Source organism: Ochlerotatus camptorhynchus, unplaced genomic scaffold (genome assembly GCF_037179485.1).
Source record: "Ochlerotatus camptorhynchus isolate MF236.1 unplaced genomic scaffold, CSIRO-AGI_Acam_v1.1 ptg000213l, whole genome shotgun sequence".
Taxonomy (NCBI): domain Eukaryota; kingdom Metazoa; phylum Arthropoda; class Insecta; order Diptera; family Culicidae; genus Ochlerotatus; species Ochlerotatus camptorhynchus.
In genome coordinates this window covers 5,156,577-5,175,509 of record NW_027040703.1, presented here as the reverse complement: position 1 = coordinate 5,175,509, position 18,933 = coordinate 5,156,577, and the positions used below count along the sequence as shown (strand labels likewise).

General features: G+C 37.8%; 1 protein-coding gene across 1 annotated transcript in view; it reads left to right on the top strand.

Annotated features, from left to right (window-relative positions):
• Positions 1 to 4,435: 4,435 nt before the first annotated feature.
• Positions 4,436 to 18,933, top strand: part of LOC135703414 (F-box/WD repeat-containing protein 7-like) — a 75,393-nt gene continuing 60,895 nt past the window's right edge. The window contains exons 1-2 of the mRNA XM_065224622.1: positions 4,436 to 4,774; positions 4,871 to 5,520. The gene's annotated coding sequence lies outside the window, so the exon portion shown is untranslated. The remainder of the gene's footprint in view (positions 4,775 to 4,870; positions 5,521 to 18,933) is intronic.

Below are 18,933 nucleotides of genomic sequence, written 5' to 3'. Positions count from 1 at the left end.
TCTAATAATTGTTATCTAGCTCCATTACTAGATTCCATCACAGCAAAAAAAGTTGTTGAATATTACATCGAAACTGCTGCAACCAGGTCAATCCATCGGTTGTGTAATATCACATTGTACGATGTACATCGATTTTGCGAACAAAATTACATCCATTGATGTAATATTGCATCTGCTTTTTGCTATTACATCATTATTTCATACATCAGCTTGAATTACGTTGATCGATATTACATTTTTTTTTTGCTGTGATTGCATTGCTTAACAATATTGCTGAAAAAAGGTGAATACTAAGATGAAACTGTCGGAAGAAAAACATTCAATTTTAGTGTCCTCTTTCACGGTCCCTTTCATCCAATGAATACCCCCAGTATGCAAGGTAGTTTTGTTGTTTAGTTGCCCCCTCGCTTTTTTATCAAAACAATCACACCAAAATCAGAGATGTCCCATTTTTTAATTACTCGATTAACAACTAATCGATTATTTTTTGTTCGCTGTCCTGTCATTTTGCCACCATTGAGAGTGCAAAACTTGTTTAAAACGATCGGTGATGATCCTCTCAAGAAGTTAATGCTTATATCGGCAAGATATAACCGATTACATACACGAAACGAAAATCAATTATTTTATCCATGTGTTTCACTTATACATTTTTGCCAAAACATCAGCCTTATACATTCCATAAGACAAACCACATAGGCCCTATAAGAATGCATAAAAGGTATGTGTGACCGCTTTTACATTTCATTTGACACATAATCTTCATTAACTTTTTGCAAGGCGTCTACTTATTAGTTGACTTATACATTTTATGAATAATCAGCAATAGAAATTTGCCAAAAGGTATAAGGAGATTTCTATCCGTGTATATTTTACTGTTCGGTTCGTTAATCGATTTATCGATTATTCGAATGAAAATCGGCCATCACTAGATGAAAATGAAACGTCATTTCAAATATAAGGAACGTATATAAATAATGATACAATTTGAAAGGGACCGGGCTAGTCACAAATTACGTCCCCACGGTAACTGAAATAAACACGAGTGTTCACCGGTTGCTTATACCACTATGCGTCCATGTTTTAATTGCATGCTTTATAAATGCTTTACAAACGGCGTATTCATTCATTATTCCACAACAGTTCTTCAGGCTAACAACAAAACGAAATTGGTAGCATAGTGGTTACCGTTTCCGCTTTCCAAGTAGAAGGTCGCGAGTTCAATCCCAGCCTCAACCCTTTTTTATTTATGTTCTACTCCTAATTAATTTAAATCGTAATCATAGATCGTATCACTCACGACAACCAATTCATAGATCGATCGAAAAGAATAGCATCCTTTCCATCGAAATTAGAGAGATGGAGAGGTAACGTTGGTCTCATGTTAAACAACTGATGAATGAATGAATCATTCTCACATCTCCTTGAATTAGCTAGAGTTACGGCTGGAAGTGCTGATAGGTTTTCAGATTCAAGCTTTTATTGCTTATTTAGCTGCTCATATGATGTATTCTAGGATAGCTCAGATGGCAAGGCAAGCGGCTGGTGATCGAAGGTCATGGTTCGAATCCCATTTAACGACATGTGTGTGTATGTATGTATGTATGTATGTATGTAATAAATTCGCCAGAAGTAATGACACAACAAAATCACTAACGAAAACAACCCTGCTCGTGCCGTTCTTATTTTCGGATTAATTATCCCGTAGTTGAATAATCGTTTAATAAATGTATAATGATGTAATAATTAAACATTATTTCACATGAGAATCAAGCGTCTATATACACCTTTATACCATCGCTGTTTAAGGAAGTACAGATGGTCTAATAAACGCTGAATAATCAAAAATTTGATGGAATAAGCTCTGTTACAACTTTTGTAAGTAGAATAAAAGCTTCTCGACATACCTTATTCAACACCAAATATTTCGATGTTGTGGTTGAATAATTTCTCCAGATTTGTGTGAACAAAGCCTGAACAGAAGTTATTATTAAAAATAGTACAAGTATTATTAGGCATGAAGTGGAATAAAATCGTCAAAAATTCGTTTCTTCAATAGGCAATTGTTTGTTGGGAATCCTCTGCAGAAGTTAATGCGAGAGTTAATGCTTATATCGGCATGATACAACCGATTACAAATATTTTACACGGCGAATGAGAACGACCCAAATTTGAGTTTAGTTCACTCATAATCGCCAAAAGTGCAGGAACTCAGCGATGAGTAAATTTGTCTCATGGTTTCCTGTGGAAAACCAAAAAACTCTGCCGGAAAATGAAGAAATTGACGAAAATTTTTTTCAGTCTCGGAGTAGTACCAATATAGATCGAGTGAATCCAATCTTTACTTTTCTCAAATTCGGGAATTTTTCACTGGGAAATCCTGGAAAAAACCTTGGAAAACATGAGACAAATTTTACTCATCGCTGAGTTCCTGCACTTTTGGCGATTATGAGTGAACTAATCTCAAATTTGGGTCGTTCTCATTCGCCGTGTACTTTTCGGTTCGTTAATCGATTAATCGATTATTAGAATGAAAATCGGCCATCACTAGATGAATGTGAAACGTCATTTCAAATATAAAGACCATGGTGCACGGAAAAACGAGTCTATGCATTAATGACTTTTTTTTTAACCACTTTTAGAAGTTGTTCGAGCTGTCATAAAGTGGTTAAAATTTATAGCAGGAAAGTGTATACAATTTAGACATTTTCTGAGAAAACCATTCTTCAGCAGAAGTGTCTTAATTTTATTCACTAGTGGCTGAAAAAAACACTTGTCAATTTATTTTCTGCAAGCATGGCGGCTATCATTGATCAACTTCGTCGCAGGTTAGTTCAAGGGTAAAATGCATGTAGTTTTATAGAGAAATAATGTTAATGTTAATAAACAATTTAGAATTATAATTTTCTTTCTATTTTCAGCATTTTCATGGTCCGGTAGCCCACCAACAACAATTATAAACGTAAGCATTTCCCTTTTGTTTTGTAGTTTACTATTTAGATAATGAAAATGTCTCAATCAGCAGTTCATCAGTTCCTTACGGACAAGTACAGGCCGTGCCGGCGATTGACACCAATAACTACATCTAGTACACAAAGAATACGAAGTTTATCGACTTGTTGGACTGGAAAATTATGGCGGAAGGTAAGATGGTAGGGATATCTATAGATTGTTCAAGTCTCGTAAATAATCCAACTTCTTCCACAGCAGCCCGCAGACGCCTCCGGCGACGTGAACAACATCCGATATGGCCAACATCCTGTCGGCATTCATCAACAATCTTACCCAGCGCTTGCCAATGACATCGGATGTAATATTTATTCATTTATTTATTTTTTTATTAGTTTAAGATATTGACAATAAAAGAAAAACATGCAAAACATTCCAGTGTATAAGTTCTAACCACTTTCGAGAAAAACGTCTTTATTCATTAATGATTAAAATATAACCACTACCAAGAAAAACGCGTTTATTCATCCGATGAGTAAACAACGTTTATTCATTTTATGAATATGTGCGGGTTTTCTCGAAACTGGTTAATTTTTAAACATTAATGGATACCTTTTTATTAGCGTGTGGGTATATAAATGGTGATACAGCTTTGTCACTATATAGGCGAGGAGGTCGCGGGGGGGAAATGTGGTTTTAGAGCAAATTGTAAACAAACTCGGTCGCTGTCCCATACAAAAATCCAACATGGCTGAATCACGAATTTGACACATTAGAACACCTATATGAAGCCACCTTGATAAAGACCGTACATAAATAATAATTATTATACAATTTGAAAGGGACCGGGCTAATCACAAATTGCGTCCCCACGGTAACTGAAATAAACACGAGTGTTCACCGGTTGATATGTTCTTCCGGATTTTCATTGTGTGGTTATTATCAGTTCAGATCTGTAATTGAAAAATTAAAAACCACTTACGATGGAAATTTGCAATTTGTACAATAAAATGTACATTATTTTGAGTTTTGAAAATCGTCATTATGATGTAAACAAATGGATTGGATGACATTTCCTCTAATCGGCTAGCGCACTCAAAATTAATGGTGCATGAAAAGAGCCTATGGTCAACAGATACTCATTAAATTAGTAAAAAGTTTACCCATTAACAAGTTAACCAACTTTTCATTACATTGGCTAAAATTTTACTCATAAATGGTTGCTTTAAAGTTAGCGTAAACCATCTACCGAGAACGGCCCCTCGTTTTATAGTGTATTTTTATACTGCAGCGGCAGCCTTCCATAATCAAAACAAAACAAAAGGAAACGTCAAAAGCCGCAGCCATCTTGACACACGCTGCCAACCTTACCAAACCACTAAATGTCAAGGGGACGTTTTGCTGCAAGGGCTTTCGCTCTGTTTTTGTGACTCGCTCGCGTTTTCTTTTCTTCGCAAACTGAAGTTTCTTGACTGGTGTTCTGCAAACCGACTCTTTTTTTTTCGCTGCCCTGCAGAGATCGGACGACCATCGTCATTTTTCATTCACTCACTCTGCTCTGGCTACTCTTTTCTGCTGGTTGATTTCGACATCAGCAGCAGCGCAAGCAGACACTCGCACAATCAGAAATATCGAACAGTGTTTTCGGGGAAAAAGTGAAAATTCGACGGAATATCCTACTTGGGACAGTGCTGTGAATTTGCGTGCACGCGTTTTGAAGCGGAATTTACGACAACGGTTTGGGCTGCTGCGGCGGATCCCGTCGTCTGGTGTTTTGCTGCGTGGCGTCGCGATTCGCGAATCGACGACGACGGAATAAAAGCAGGTATTTTTTTCTTTCTTTTTGGGGAGTTTAAGATCCAACTCCTTGCGGATTAAAAGTGCAGTGTGACCGTTTTCATTTTCCGTTTTGATTGCGCAGCACGCACCCAGAAGCAGCCGAAGAAAAATAGTGCAGAAATTTTTCGCTGGAATAAATTTTAAAATATCTTACGACGAATGCGAGAAGGTTGATGAAAAACGCGTAGCCCCATCACAGGGAAGGCCAAAGAAGAGGAGGAAAAAGAAGGCCCTATTGTGTGTTTGCTGTCCCGTCGTCTTCGCGTTGTGAGTAGTGTTGGAAACGTGCGTCTGTATCTGTATCTGAGTGTTGTTTTTGATCGAATTCAATGTCTGGGGGCCCCAAAAGCAGCGAAAAAAGTGGATTATTCAGCATTGTAAATATTTTTCCAATGCGCTGCTTGGGTGATGGCTGCTGTTTGCATCTGTTGCGTGAAGAAAGTGTTTCATAATACGATTTTTCTGGGCAGAGGATAGTGTTCTAGGTGGAAGTACCCGTTTAGCGAGCTATCAAGAGACCAAAATGTGGCCAATTAATGGTGGATGTAGCTGAAAAATCGTCACACAGTTCCACGAAAAACCAGCCAGGCAGGAAGGAAGCAATAGGAGAAGACGAAAAAGTAGAAGCAGAACCTCGCACCTCGAAGGCCGAATTGCGACTTTGTGTGGATTATTCTCACTGTAGAGGAACGGAGCAGCATAAACGATTTTACTGAAGCTTCATCGTCACAGGTAAGTCCTTTGAGGTTGCCACTAGAAAAGTACAAACATCAATCTCCTTGTCTTCATCGTTGAGCCTTTGAATTCGCGAATTATAGCTAGATAGAGTTATAGCAATCATTATTGCATTCAAGGGAAGATGAAGTAGTGAAAAAATTGCCCACATGCGCGCGTGACATTCGAGAGCAAACGAAAAATAATAAGCGAAGCAAAAAGTCTGCTCGTAGAATTGTTGCGGGTATAGGTTCCTACATTTATAGTATATGTAGTAGAGGAGGCAGCAAAAAAAACTAGGCAGAATAGTACGACGTACATTTATAATAGCAGCTCAAGTTGCTGCTGCTGTTTCTGCTGCACATATCGCATATGAGACGATGATGGTGCACGGTGGTGGTGGTGGTGGTGTTGGTTTGGCGCTCGTGAAGGTTGTAGTCGAGGTTATGAAAGCGCTGAGCTGCTGTCTATCCGCGTCTTGCATCAGAACTGGTTCAATCTCAGTCGTGAAAAAGTTTGTTGTTCTTAGAGAACGGCACTTTGATATTCTTGATAACGTTGTGATGAAAGTAATCATGCATTCTTAATGGAGGAAAAAACACTCTTTCCTTGTGCTAGCTAATAGCCAGGAAACGTTGATAGGAAACTATTGTCTTTTAGCGAGCTGTTGGTAGTTGTTGTTTTTCTCACGTAAATTGTGCCACATGTTGCGTTACGAACATCGTTTGAATATCGGATGGGATTATTGTCTTGCACTCATGAACCTTTGTGTTACAAATCGGGAACGTGTTTCCAGATCATAATATTACAGTGCTTTCCCGATTTTGTCAGCCTGCTGATTTCACTAAATTTTTCAGTTTTTAAACATGAATTTTCAACTTTTTGGTCTGGATAATGTTTAACCTTCGCTGAAATGTGAATGTTAGGGGAAGTCGGGGTAAAATTTACATACTGGGTAAAATAAACAATTGACGATTTTAAGTGCTTATTGATTCAAATATCAATCAATTCAATCAACGCACAGATCTTTCAATCAATGTACCTTTTACATTTTAATTCATTTACATTCATATAATTTTAATAATTTCTCAATTTAAAGAGTTATTTTAAGCCCCGTTCCCCTACTAGGAATAATTAGTTAGGATCGCTGTTTACTGGAAAAATCATTTTTGCCACGGAAAATCTATGTTTATTTTCTGTGCAATTGTAATAAAAAAAACATTACTTCGTGGTCATCAACATTTATTCTTAAAAAATTAAAAAAGAGCATTACATATTTCAAAAAATGCATTGTACATAAAAGTTTTGCTTGACTTTAAATTTTCAAGAGATGCTTCAGTCCTACACTCAGAATAATTTGCACGTCAATGTCACGTGAAAACATACGTAGATATTTTCCATCGTACTATTCACATAACAGCTACGTGATTCTCATGTAGGGGTACTCATTTCATGAAACTTAACCGTCATAGGATTATCACATAGAAGTTACGTGATTTGGTCGGTTACATTCATTGAAGGAATCTAGTATCAATATTTGGACACTGTTTATACAAAGATTTCCATAATATGTAGATATTATGATCGGTTGGCACATACGACAAATAGTTTTTGATTAGAAAATGAAACAGAAATGAGATAGCGGGCCAAAATGTTGCCTTTAGCCAAAGTAAGCAGAGTAGAGTCTGGAAGTATTAAAAAGTCAAATAGTTTACGTTTGTTACATACGACCTATTCAAAAAGCACTCTGAAACTATTGTTGCGTTTTTCGCTGGGAACATGACGCGGTTTTTTTTCCTTGGTTTGTTTTCCGTGCTGAGCACCAATGCTACCGCTGCCAGGGAGGCAGCTCCCACACCTGGACCATACCTATCGACCAGTGGCGTCGCATTAACCTCAATCTACCTGTTCAACAACTCTCAAAACGTAAACAAACAAAAGAACATTGGTTTCAATGGAAACAAATCAGTGAAACTAGAAGACCCTATGCCTTTTGAAACTGAATGTAAACATGACCCTCAATAACGTTTTCAAAGTTGTTGAACAGGTAAAAAGTGAGGTTACGCGACGCCACTGCTATCGACCCATCAACTCATGAACCGGGGACCAACGGCTTTACTTCCCTTGATCAGAGATGACAACAATTGCGAAATTCATTCCAAGATCTAGAAACTTTTCAACGTGCCAAAATCCTAGAATTAGAAGAATTCCATTTGATTAATTTCAAGTCAAAGTTCGGCATTTCAAATATTTTTGCTAGTTTTGGAACTTGAAAATTCTCATGTTCCCTCCCCGTCTCCATATCCGGAATATTTATTTTAGTAAAACACAGATTTTTCTAAATCCAGGATCATATAATTTTCTAAGCATGGAATCTTAAAAAATGTAAGCCTCAAAGTTTCAATTTTTTACCAAACCTTGATCCTTTTTCTGTGTTCAGGACAGGCATGGAAAATCATTTACATTCATTTAATGTAATCATTCATTTGCCTCTAACTTTTTTCATTAACAGCATTCCGCAAAAAAATATATAGAGCTTTTGTAGGTTTTGTTATTAGCTACAAATTTTGCCCATAACTCTAATCTGTATCTCATATGCATCACGAACTAGAGCGAGCAGAACTTGCTACTGTTTTTCAGTGAATGTAAAATACAAAAAAACAGTAGTGGCTTCTGTTCGCTTTGGTTCGTCACGCATCAGAGAAACGGATTTGACTTGTTAACAAAAGTTGTAGCTAAAAGCAAACCCTATAACTCCATACATCATTTTGCGGAATACTGTTAATGAAAAAACGAATGCACGAAGTGAATGCAAATGATTTTCCATGCCTGGTTCAGGATTTTGAAATTTGTTATGAAAACATTGAATTCTTTTATAATGTTATCCATAATACTTTTATAAATCTTCTGTAGAACACTCCCTGAATTTACTCTGTAATGCTCTTCATTCATTAATAATTCTAGCAATTCCCCGAAAAATATTCCTGAAAAAAATCACTTGGAGTTCTCCTCAGCATACACTTAGTATTCTCCCGAAATTCCCGTGGGATTACCCTAGGAATTCCTTTTTAGTTCTGCTCACAATTCAAGCTGAACATTGCATTAGGTCCAAGGGGTGGTCACTCTACACACTTGTTTTGTGCCAACTTTTTTCTCAGTGTACCTCAGTGTGCCGCAGCTGTATACCGGCAGTGCCAAGAAGTCATTGAACTGACTTTTGATTGAATGAAGTGAATAATGCCTTGTTTGGCTACCCGGTATTTTAACAGCTCTTGTTTTTGTTTTGTTTTTCAATGTTTTCAAAAACGACACGGACTCCAGCTGGGACTACACACTGGATGATGTATCCGTCGTCTCCATGGATGTATTCGAGCAGTTCGAATGGTCGAATGGTATAGTTTTTGTTTGGTTGTTGACTTTCCGATTAAAACTCAAGCACCGCATGTCGTGACCGGCCCAAGATTTCCTCTGAGACCTCGGTCAGGTCAAGATACCGCTGTCAGCTGTTCTTCGTCTAGGAAGAAATGTGGACGCGACTGCCGTCACGGGTGTAACGATTGTGAGACTTGGTTGAGATTCACGGTTGTGTTTTGAAAATAATTTGATTATATTGCGGCAACATCAATAACAAATTTTGACACATGCAAACTGCGCAGGCGCAGAAAAATTTCAGTGTTGCCAGTATCTTTAAAGATCATAAAGAATTGTAACCATGGGTAACAAACAGCTCCAATGATTGCACCCGGGTGTGCCCAAGTTTGATTTTGGCACACTGTGTAGAGTGACCAACCCCTTGTATCAACATGACCATGAGAGGAGCAACACAATAGTTGTGTAGAGAAGAATTGCATTACATTTACAACACACCATCGCCTGGAAATGCTTTCGGCAACGTGGAACTTAAGGTAGTGATACACGTCGCTAGAACAATCCCACAGCCGCAGACAATATATGAGCAAAGTCAAACGCGCACTCTTTTGCCTGTGGATTTGAGGAAAAACCTCAAGTCCCTTCATCCATGAATGTAAAAGGTGTCCCAAATCAAATAGCATCACGGAAAAAAAAAACGTTGTAAAAAATTACCCATTGGGTATTTTCTCTTGAACATTTGGGTAGAAGTAGTTTAGAGTGTATTGTTTACACTGTATTTTTATCGCTGTCAGTTTTTCCAAAGCAACGCCGCGAATTGATTTTGCGCAGGCACCTGGAAAATCCTCAACTCTCTCATCGGGACATCGGAAAAGAACTCGGAATCGTGCAGTCAACGGTAAGTCGTGTGATTAAACGTTGCTACAAAACTCTGAGCATCGAACGGAATCCCAATGCTTCGGTCAGGGGTGTGGCCAAAAAGTTGAATCTGTCCAAGTCTTTCGTTCAGAGAGCCAATGACCGGGAGGGACTGCATACTTACAAAGTGCAGAAGGCTACAAATCGTGACGAACGGCAAAATACGGTGGGTTTTTTTTTTGTCTTTTTAGAGAGATTTTTAGTCGTTGGCTAGTTCATCTCTACCCGAAAACTGTACACCCAGATGCTAACGAAGCCTCTCTGCCTCATCATGGATGATGAGACTTACGTCAAGGCGGACTTCCGGCAGTTTCCTAGGCTACTGTTATTCACCGCCCAGCACAAGTTTGATGTCCCCCCCCCCCCCCCAACGCACCGGAAATAAGGCCCATCTAAAAATACTGGGCTATTATGAAGCAGGCCTACGGAAGCATCCCAAGGAGGTCAAATCTGAGGAAGACATGAAGAAAAAGTGGGTTTCCGTACAGAAGAACCTGCAGCCAGATGTTGTACAGAAACTAATGAGTGGAGTTAACAGGGTGGTCAGCAAACCGGGAATACCGGGAAATATCCAGGAATTGGAAAAGTAACCGGGAAAACCCGGGAATAGGAGCAAATTTTTATACAAGAATTTCAGAATAAACCATTAAAACAGTAGTTGAAGAAGCTAATTTCAAATAACAGACTGTAGTGGTAATTTTTATACGATAGATGGAGTAGATGAAAGCATAGAGTTGATAGTTTCGTTAGAGTACGGCAGTGTGAAGGTTGCATATAGATATTAGAATAGCGAGCTAGGACAACTTTTAAGGAAGGTACAAATCGGTTTTTTCATCCCTCTTTACCAAACTCCCCCTTTGAAGAGGGATGGTGAGGGGTGTCAACTCTATGCTTTCATCTACTCCATCTATCGTATAAAAATTACCACTACAGTCTGTTATTTGAAATAAGCATCTTCAACTATGTAAATCGTTGACTTCACGTAGAAGTAATACTAAAACATATAGTTCAGTTTCCCGTCTTATTGTTTTTAGAATTTAATCACTCAGCAATATTGCAAATTTATTTTTGTTGTTTCAATTTCAGATGTAAAGTGCATGGTCCTTCAAAGAAAATATTGAAGATGCTGGACTTTGGAAGCAAATATTTGTAAAAATCGAAACTGAATTATTCTTTTTCGGGGTTTTAATTTTTCGTTGTTCAAAATTCTCATGATATCAATTCCAAAATTAACTTGGAATTCTGTTCTGAATTATCTTGAAATTGTTCTGAAATAAACCAAAAAACACTCCGCGTCATAATTACCGTTGAATTCTTTTTGGAATTTCCTCCCTTATAAAAATTTATTTGGAATCCTTCTTAGAATTCCCTTGAGCCTATCCGGAGACTTTTATTTCTTTGAAATTTTTTTTCAAAAATTTCTTTTAACTCTATTTAAAACAGCAGTAATCTTTCGAAAATTTATTTAGAAGCCCCTTGGAGTATTTTAAAGAATTTCTCTCTAATTACCTTCCATTATTTTTTGGCTAAAAAATGTTTTATGATATTATGTAAGAATAAGATATTATCATGATATTTTATTTGTGTAAGGAGGAAGAAGAGATTTTAAAGTTTGCGTTTGACACATAAAACCTGCAAATTTAGCTTTGACAGAGTCACAATGAGCGATTTTCTGATCGCCTCTTCGCGAAGAGTGAAAAGCGAAGAGTGTGTGAGATAAATGGCAAAATCGCTTATTGCGACTCTCATGTAGCAAAATTGGTAGCTTTTATGTGTCAAACGCAAACTTTAAAATCTTTTCTTGTTCCTTACTCAAACAAAATATCATGATAATATCTTATTCTTCCATAATATCATAGATTTTGAGATTAATTTCATGTGGCCGCTCCCCGGGATGGGAACTTTGCAGAACAAATCCATTCCCCTCAATTCTTGCTTTGCTGCTGATCCACTGGTGTAGCCCAGGCACACAATATGCTAGGTCTCTAAATCCGCCAGCACGGAGTCCCCAACATTATCCAGTATATCCAGAAGACTGACTTGGACGTCGATTTCATACGAGTTCGTACGAAATGTATTTTCAGCTGACAGTATGAATTTTTTTAATGCAGTTGCGCCTAAAAGGCATTTCACAGAAAATCATTACTTTCTAACATTGGAAACATTTCACCATATAAAAAAATATTGACACTTAGTTCAATGAAAAATGATACTTTCAAGTTAAGGACAAGAATCGTTCCAACCGTATGATTCTATGATTCGTATCTGGGAGGGAGAAGCAGATGGCACACACGGAATTTATTTTATAGCTTGTTCTTTTTGCCATGAAAATTTGTGCCATTGAAATCAAATCGAAAACAGGCGTAGCAAAATAGCGTGTTTTGCTTTCAGCGTGTAGTGATTGTTTGAGATGGTTCAGTGTGCATTAAGAAACTGTATTTTTCTGTTTGGTATCTTAGTATGCCACTAGATGTTTTGAAAAAACCTTGGTTAATGGTATCTTTCAATATTAATTTGTGTGTATTTTGAATGAATTAAAAAGAAACGGTGTCCCATTGAATAAAATAGCTGGAAACAACAGTTTGTCATAAATTGCTTTACGCAAGATTTCAATACCGCCTTGTGTATTCTTGTTCAACTGTAAGTAAAGCATCATAAAATTGCTTGACTCACAATGACAGTTCGTGACAGCTGCCGTCTAGCTGCATTTGACGTTCCATTTTTTCTCTCTACGCGACTCTCCCTCAGATTCGTATGTGTGGAAACTGATTTTGAATGCTATTGAACGGCAATTAAAAATCAACTCGTCAAAGCTACCATTGATTTATCGTGATATCTATCACCAACCAACCAATTTTAGCCCGGCGATCAATTTGCCCCCGGATCACAGTAAGTATTTTATTTCATTTTGTTTTTGTGGTGAAATGTAGATTCCATGTATTTATTTAATTTTCTCCTGAAAAAAAAAACAAATTTAATGATTTTCATTTAAGCTGGTTCAGTGTTCACTCGGCTGGCGACAGAAGCCGACCACTCTCAATGTGTGTCACGCGATCGTCTGTTTACTCAGCAGCAACCATTGTGTGGTCCTACTCATTGATCATCATCAGCAGTTCTTTAGGTCGATGCGTCGTCGACTTTGGAAAGCAACGGTTTCGTGATGAGTGTGTGAGTTCTGATCACGTTTTGCGTCCATTGCTGCAACGGAAGCGCTCTGACCCCCGTTGGCGAATCTGCCATACAATGAAACCACTGGAAGCGGCTCCCGTTCTGGCGGAGGAGGCTTATTGGATAGCGAAAGATAAAATGTTTATTGTGTTGTACCTTTTGACTATAGTTTTAAGATGTATTGTATAGCAAGGCTGGTAGCGAGTCACTTTTTAGTGACTTGGTCACTTTTTTCAAGCCAGTCACTGTCTCCTTTTTTAAGGCCAAGTCACTAAAGTCACTTTTTCTTGCAAACAGTCACTATTATCAACTTTTTTAGCGTGAATTTATTTCAAGATTTATCATTCTTTGCTCTGTGACGTTTAATCTTTCTCTATCTAGGCCAGGCTAATTCCAGGCTTATAATAAGAAAGCTATTTTTAAAATGCGTACAAAATATGCTTTTTTGAAGATCAAAAAGCAACAGTAACTAGTTTCAGAAAATTTGTGGGAAATTTAAAGCAGTTCCCAGATTTTCAGATAACTTCAGAGACGTTAAAAAGTTAATTGAAGTCTTCGCATAAGCAATTTAGAGAAGTCACATAAATTTTAAAGAAGTTTAAGAGAACTTCAGCGAATTGTTAAACTTTTAGAGGAGATCCACGATCGTTAGAAAAACTGAGGAAACTTTAGGAAGTCCTAAAAAGTTCAGGGAAGTTAAAGAATTTTATGAGAAGTATTGTGAGGCTCAGGTTAGTTTATCAAACTAAAAAAGAAGTTCAAGGCAGTTTCATTAACTTCAGGAAAAAATTGGGAACTTTCGAGTAGTTCTGAAAACCTCAGAAAAGTCCATTCCATATTCAACGGAGATTTCCATTGAAACATTCCTCAAAATTTTGGTGAAGCTATCCTCCGAATTCAATTTTCTTTTAGTTTTCCTTGGAATTACCTTGAAATTCTCCACCATAAGAAACCCTTTCAAAAGATTCTCCAAATATTCATTGAATTCATTTCAGATTTCCTTTTCAATCTCACTCCTTCCCTTAGAATTCGACTCACATTGAAAGTCTCCTAAGAATTCATTGGCATTTCTCCTCACACATTCCTTAGATTTCTTCTCATAATTTGTTTGGAAAACGCTCCTGAATTCATTTTCCGAATTCCCTTGAAGATGTCCTGGAGTTATTCTCAAATTTAATTGTAATCCTTCTTTTAGTATTTTCAAGAAATTTCCAAGGAATTATGCTCCCGATTCATTTTCTCCCACAAACTTTATGAAATTATGCTCAGAATGCCCTTGGAATTTTCCTCTGAAGATCACGGGAGTTGTGCTCCTCAGAGATACCTAAGCGTTTTCTTTAAAATTTACTTTTAATTCAATTCAGGGTTTTTAAAATTCTAGGTACTCAAAACTATCAAATTTCAATTGAAATCTAAAATTCCTCAGAACTACATTGAAAGCGGATTGCACTTGATATTTTTCTCCAAGATTTTTTCCCCCAGAACTCCCTTGGAATGAGGTCCTTAGAAATTGTAACAAAATGCCATGTAAAGGCTCGTGCAAGAAATTTGACACCAGATTCTTGAAAATTTCTTGAAGTATGATAGCTTTTAAGTCCAGGACTAGTTCAAATTAAAAATATCTAGTGAATATGCATGTTCTAAAAAAAAACATTTCAAGCCTCTGTTTTGTTTTTTAATTTATTTGTTACTGATGATTAATCCACTGTGCATCTATAAAGTTCAAAGTGTGAATGAAAATACCGAGAATGCTTGTATTTAAAAAATCATTCTTTTCTATAGAATATTCTTAGTAAAAGACTTCCAGGTATTTTAAAGAAAAAAATTAAAATTTGCTGAGGATTCCCGGTTTTCCAGGTTTTTGCAGTTAGTAGACACTCTGACTAATACCGTGGGTTTGACCATAAACTTTCTATTGAATCTTTCACTTTAAAGGTTCATTTCGTACTTAAGTGTTTATGAGATATTAATTGAATATGTCTAAAAAACATTGAACAAATTTATTTGGTGTGCCATCATAACGACTACTTTTCTTCTCTTAGGTCATTTTTAGTCACTATTTTTACAACTATAAGTCACTATTTGGTTACTTATTTCATCAACATGGTCACTAAAATCACAATTTTTAACAGCAGTGATTGCTACCAGCCCTGTGTATAGTGAACACGAATCCTCGGCTCTGTAAAGTTAATTCGGTTGAGCCTTATCAAATAAATTAATAAAAAAATGTAAGCTTAAGGAGGTAAAATGCGATCGCGCATTTGAAATTCAAACTTTGAAAGCAGATAATGCCCCGCCCCCGGATCCTATATTCGGCACTGCCTCTGATACAAAATACTGAGACATTTTCCAAAAAAAAAACAGCTGACATCCCTTAAATTCAAGTTTAAACCAATTTAAAGCAGTAACCGTACTATTCCCAGTGACTGCATAGTGTTTTAATCAATGGTTGGCCATGATGCCGCATACCAAACAGAACATGGGAAAGGCGTCCTGTGAAATACTATTTTCCCACAGTCTCGATTCACGTCATACATATGTTGTGCACTATCAACTGCCCAGTTATCATTGTACTGTCACCGTATAATTATGTGCAACTATCCCACAGGCCTACGCCGTCAATGGGAAATCGATCCATTGACGGTTGCGTATCACCATTTTTACGCGATTCCTCGTGCACACTCCTGCTACTGATAAGTTTTATGTTTTATTCAGCTCTCGATCGAAATCATTTGCCAACATTCGGACGAGGACCAAGGGGCCGGTATCGAAAGCTACAATTTTGCGAGGAATGCAGCAGTCTCCATCTGGCGTTTATGCAAGCACTTTGAAAAAAAGAGGACGAGTGAAATGAAGTGTGCAGTCAGTATGTAAAAGGCGAGTCCTGCCCGCAACAACATGGCCAGTGACGGTGGCAGTAAGGCGAGAAAGCTCTACATGGTCGTCGTTGGAGCTCACCACACATAATTACGGATTGGTGGACGAAGGAGCAAAAAAAAAATGCAACATGGAGGCCAACTCCGTGTGTGTGTGTGTGTATGACGACGAACCGAACCGGCCCATGGACGAACCAGATAAAAACGATAATGACATGTATTATATGCACATACTATACGCTCCTCTGTGCGACCGGTTTCCTGAGCTGTGGTTCTTTTCTCTCGCATTGAATCGCAAGGCAGGGATCGCAAAATGCTCATCGACGTCGGTCGTGATAAAAATTAGGGTAGATACCACGCAGCAGCCCTCCGAGGACGAGGGATGTAATAATGTAACAACAATGAGAGGGCGTCGGCCGGTTTTCGACGATCTGGTTTTCATCAGCAACAACCAGTCCGGTGTCTGTGTTGTGAAACTTGCGAAAAATATAACTTTCTCCTACCAACTGGTTGTAAATGGTCAGCGTGCTCTAAAAGGGCAATTCTTATCGGGGAGTGTTAATCCTTACGTAAACACTTGACACCGCGTCCTAAAAATTGAACTTTCATTCGGTCCCGGTCTATATCCACTCATCAAGCTTCTGTAAATGTAAGGTAAAACTTGTTATGGCCCAAGCAATCGGATATCGTTTAATTCGGTCCTAGGGTCCAACAACACCCCATAATGCAGCCGTACAAGTTCAGTCAGTTCAGTATGCAGCGAATCGGAATAACATGTTTTGATTTGTCTTAACAAACGCCAATTTAACTTACACCGGAAGTCCCGGTAAACCCTGTAATTTAGACGCCTAACGCAAGCATCCCAGTCACAAGGGGAAGAAGAAACAGTATACGTTCGAAAGATCATTGACTGAAACAGTGCCAAGGCAGGATAGAACGAAACGATTGAAGAAATTTAAACGCAGAGTCATTCCCGCCGCCGTATGTATGTTTCTTTTCTTATTTATTGGATTGGAGAATGGAGAAAAAAAAGAGACACAGGATGTGCGCATCAAGCGACTCGTGATCCATCCAGATAGAAAATGGAATCCTTCGCGAGTTTCAAACGATTTGAATGCATCCTGAATCCCCCTCCATGGGAAAGCGGGAAAAAGTAAACATGCAGTAGCCGTAAATTTTTGAAGATTTTTTTCCCTTCCGTTTTTATTTTTTTTTAATCCACCTTCATTTCCGGTTCGTCAGGTAGAACGTTGCCCCAGTCTCTCTCAGCCGACGACGACGGTTTCGGAATCAGCTGTGCTAGGTGACGCAATGTGCAGTTTATTCCTCCATTCAGATCCAGTACACATCCCCTCGAGGCCCGGATGTGGAGCATTTCTTCCGAGAAGAGAACACTGAGATCCGAGAGGAGAAACAAGAGAGAAAACCCTAAGAATGGGATAGTAATAATAATAACAACAGCAAGCAGCATAAGTAATAGCCGCTTCCTTTTGACGAGTGGTGGCGAAACCTTGAAACGAAAAAGATGACAAAAGTCCGCACATATCGTTTGTCGATGCGATAAACGGAAAACATGGCTTTCATCTTGGTTGATGGGCTGTTCTGTGATTGTTTCACTCCCAAGGATGCTGCAAACGATATTCTGTCGTGCCCCTACTTCTTCGTACGTATCTACTTTCCATTCGATAGAAAATTCAAGCCAGGGAAAACTGTGTCATGCTGGGACAGATAAATGCTCCTCTTTTCTTTTCTTTTTCTTTTTTTTTTTGAAAGCCGTCGATTTCTCCGGAATCGAACAGAACCGTTTCTACCTGCTGCTGGTGTGATGAATTTGTATTCCCTATACCTTGTGCTTTGTATCCTTTATTGTTTGAAATTCCATCTCGGTTTTGGGTTATATAAAAAAAATAGATGTCAGGAGGGTAGATTATACTGTATGTATTAGATCTATCTTGGAATTTGAAAGCAAAGAAAAGTTGAACTGGAAGATGCGCTACTCAAAGGTCAAAGATAACTAATGCCATTAAAATAGGTTAGTATAGCAGGGCTGGTAGCAATCACTGCTGTTAAAAATAGTGATTTTAGTGACCATGTTGATGAAATAAGTGACCAAATAGTGACTTATAGTTGTGAAAATAGTGACTAAAAAGTGACCTAAGAGTAAATTTTAATGAAAACTCTGAGTTTCTTAGGAGCACAACTCCGGTGAGCTTCAGAGGAAAATTCCAAGGGCATTCTGAGCACATTTTCATAAAGTTTGTGGGAGAGAACGAATCCGGAGCATAAATCCTTGGAAAGTCTTTGAAAATACCAAAAGGAGGATTACAATTAAATTTGAGAATAACTCCAGGACATCTTCAAAGGAATTCGGAAATGAATTCAGGAGAGTTTGCCAAACAAATTATGAGAATAAATCTAAGGAATTTTTGAGGAGAAAGCCAATGAATTCTTAGGAGACTTTCAATGTGAGTAGAATTCCAAGGGAAGGAGTGAGATTGAAAAGGAAATCTGAAATGAATTCAATGAATATTCGGAGAATATTTCCAAAGGGTTTCTTTTTGTGGAGAATTTCAAGGTAATTCCAAGGAAAATTAAAAGAAAATTGAATTCGGAAGATAGCTTAACCAAAATTTTGAGGAATATTTCAATGGAAATCTCCGTTGAATATGGAATGGACTATTCTGAGGTTTTCAGAACTACTTGAAAGTAACCATTTTTTTCCTGAAGTTAATGAAACTGCCTTGAAGTTCTTTTGTAGTTTAAAAAACTAGCCTGAGCCTAACAATACTTCTCATCAAATTCTTAAACTTCCCTGAACTTTTTAGGACTTCCTAAAGTTTCCTAAATTTTCAATAATCAAGAATCTCCTCTAAAGGTTTAACAATTCACTGAAATTCTCTAAACGTTTCCGGATGTGCATATAATTTTTATCACTTTTCAGAAATTCTCTCGGAGCTGTGCAGAAGTTTCCGGAAATTCTCTTTGATTCTCTGATCTGTCTTGATGTTTTCGGTGCTTTCCTAATGCTCTCAATCCTATTGAAGATCTCGGTTCTGCTCGAAAATAAATGGAATTCCCGTAAGCACCTTTAAATTTCCCT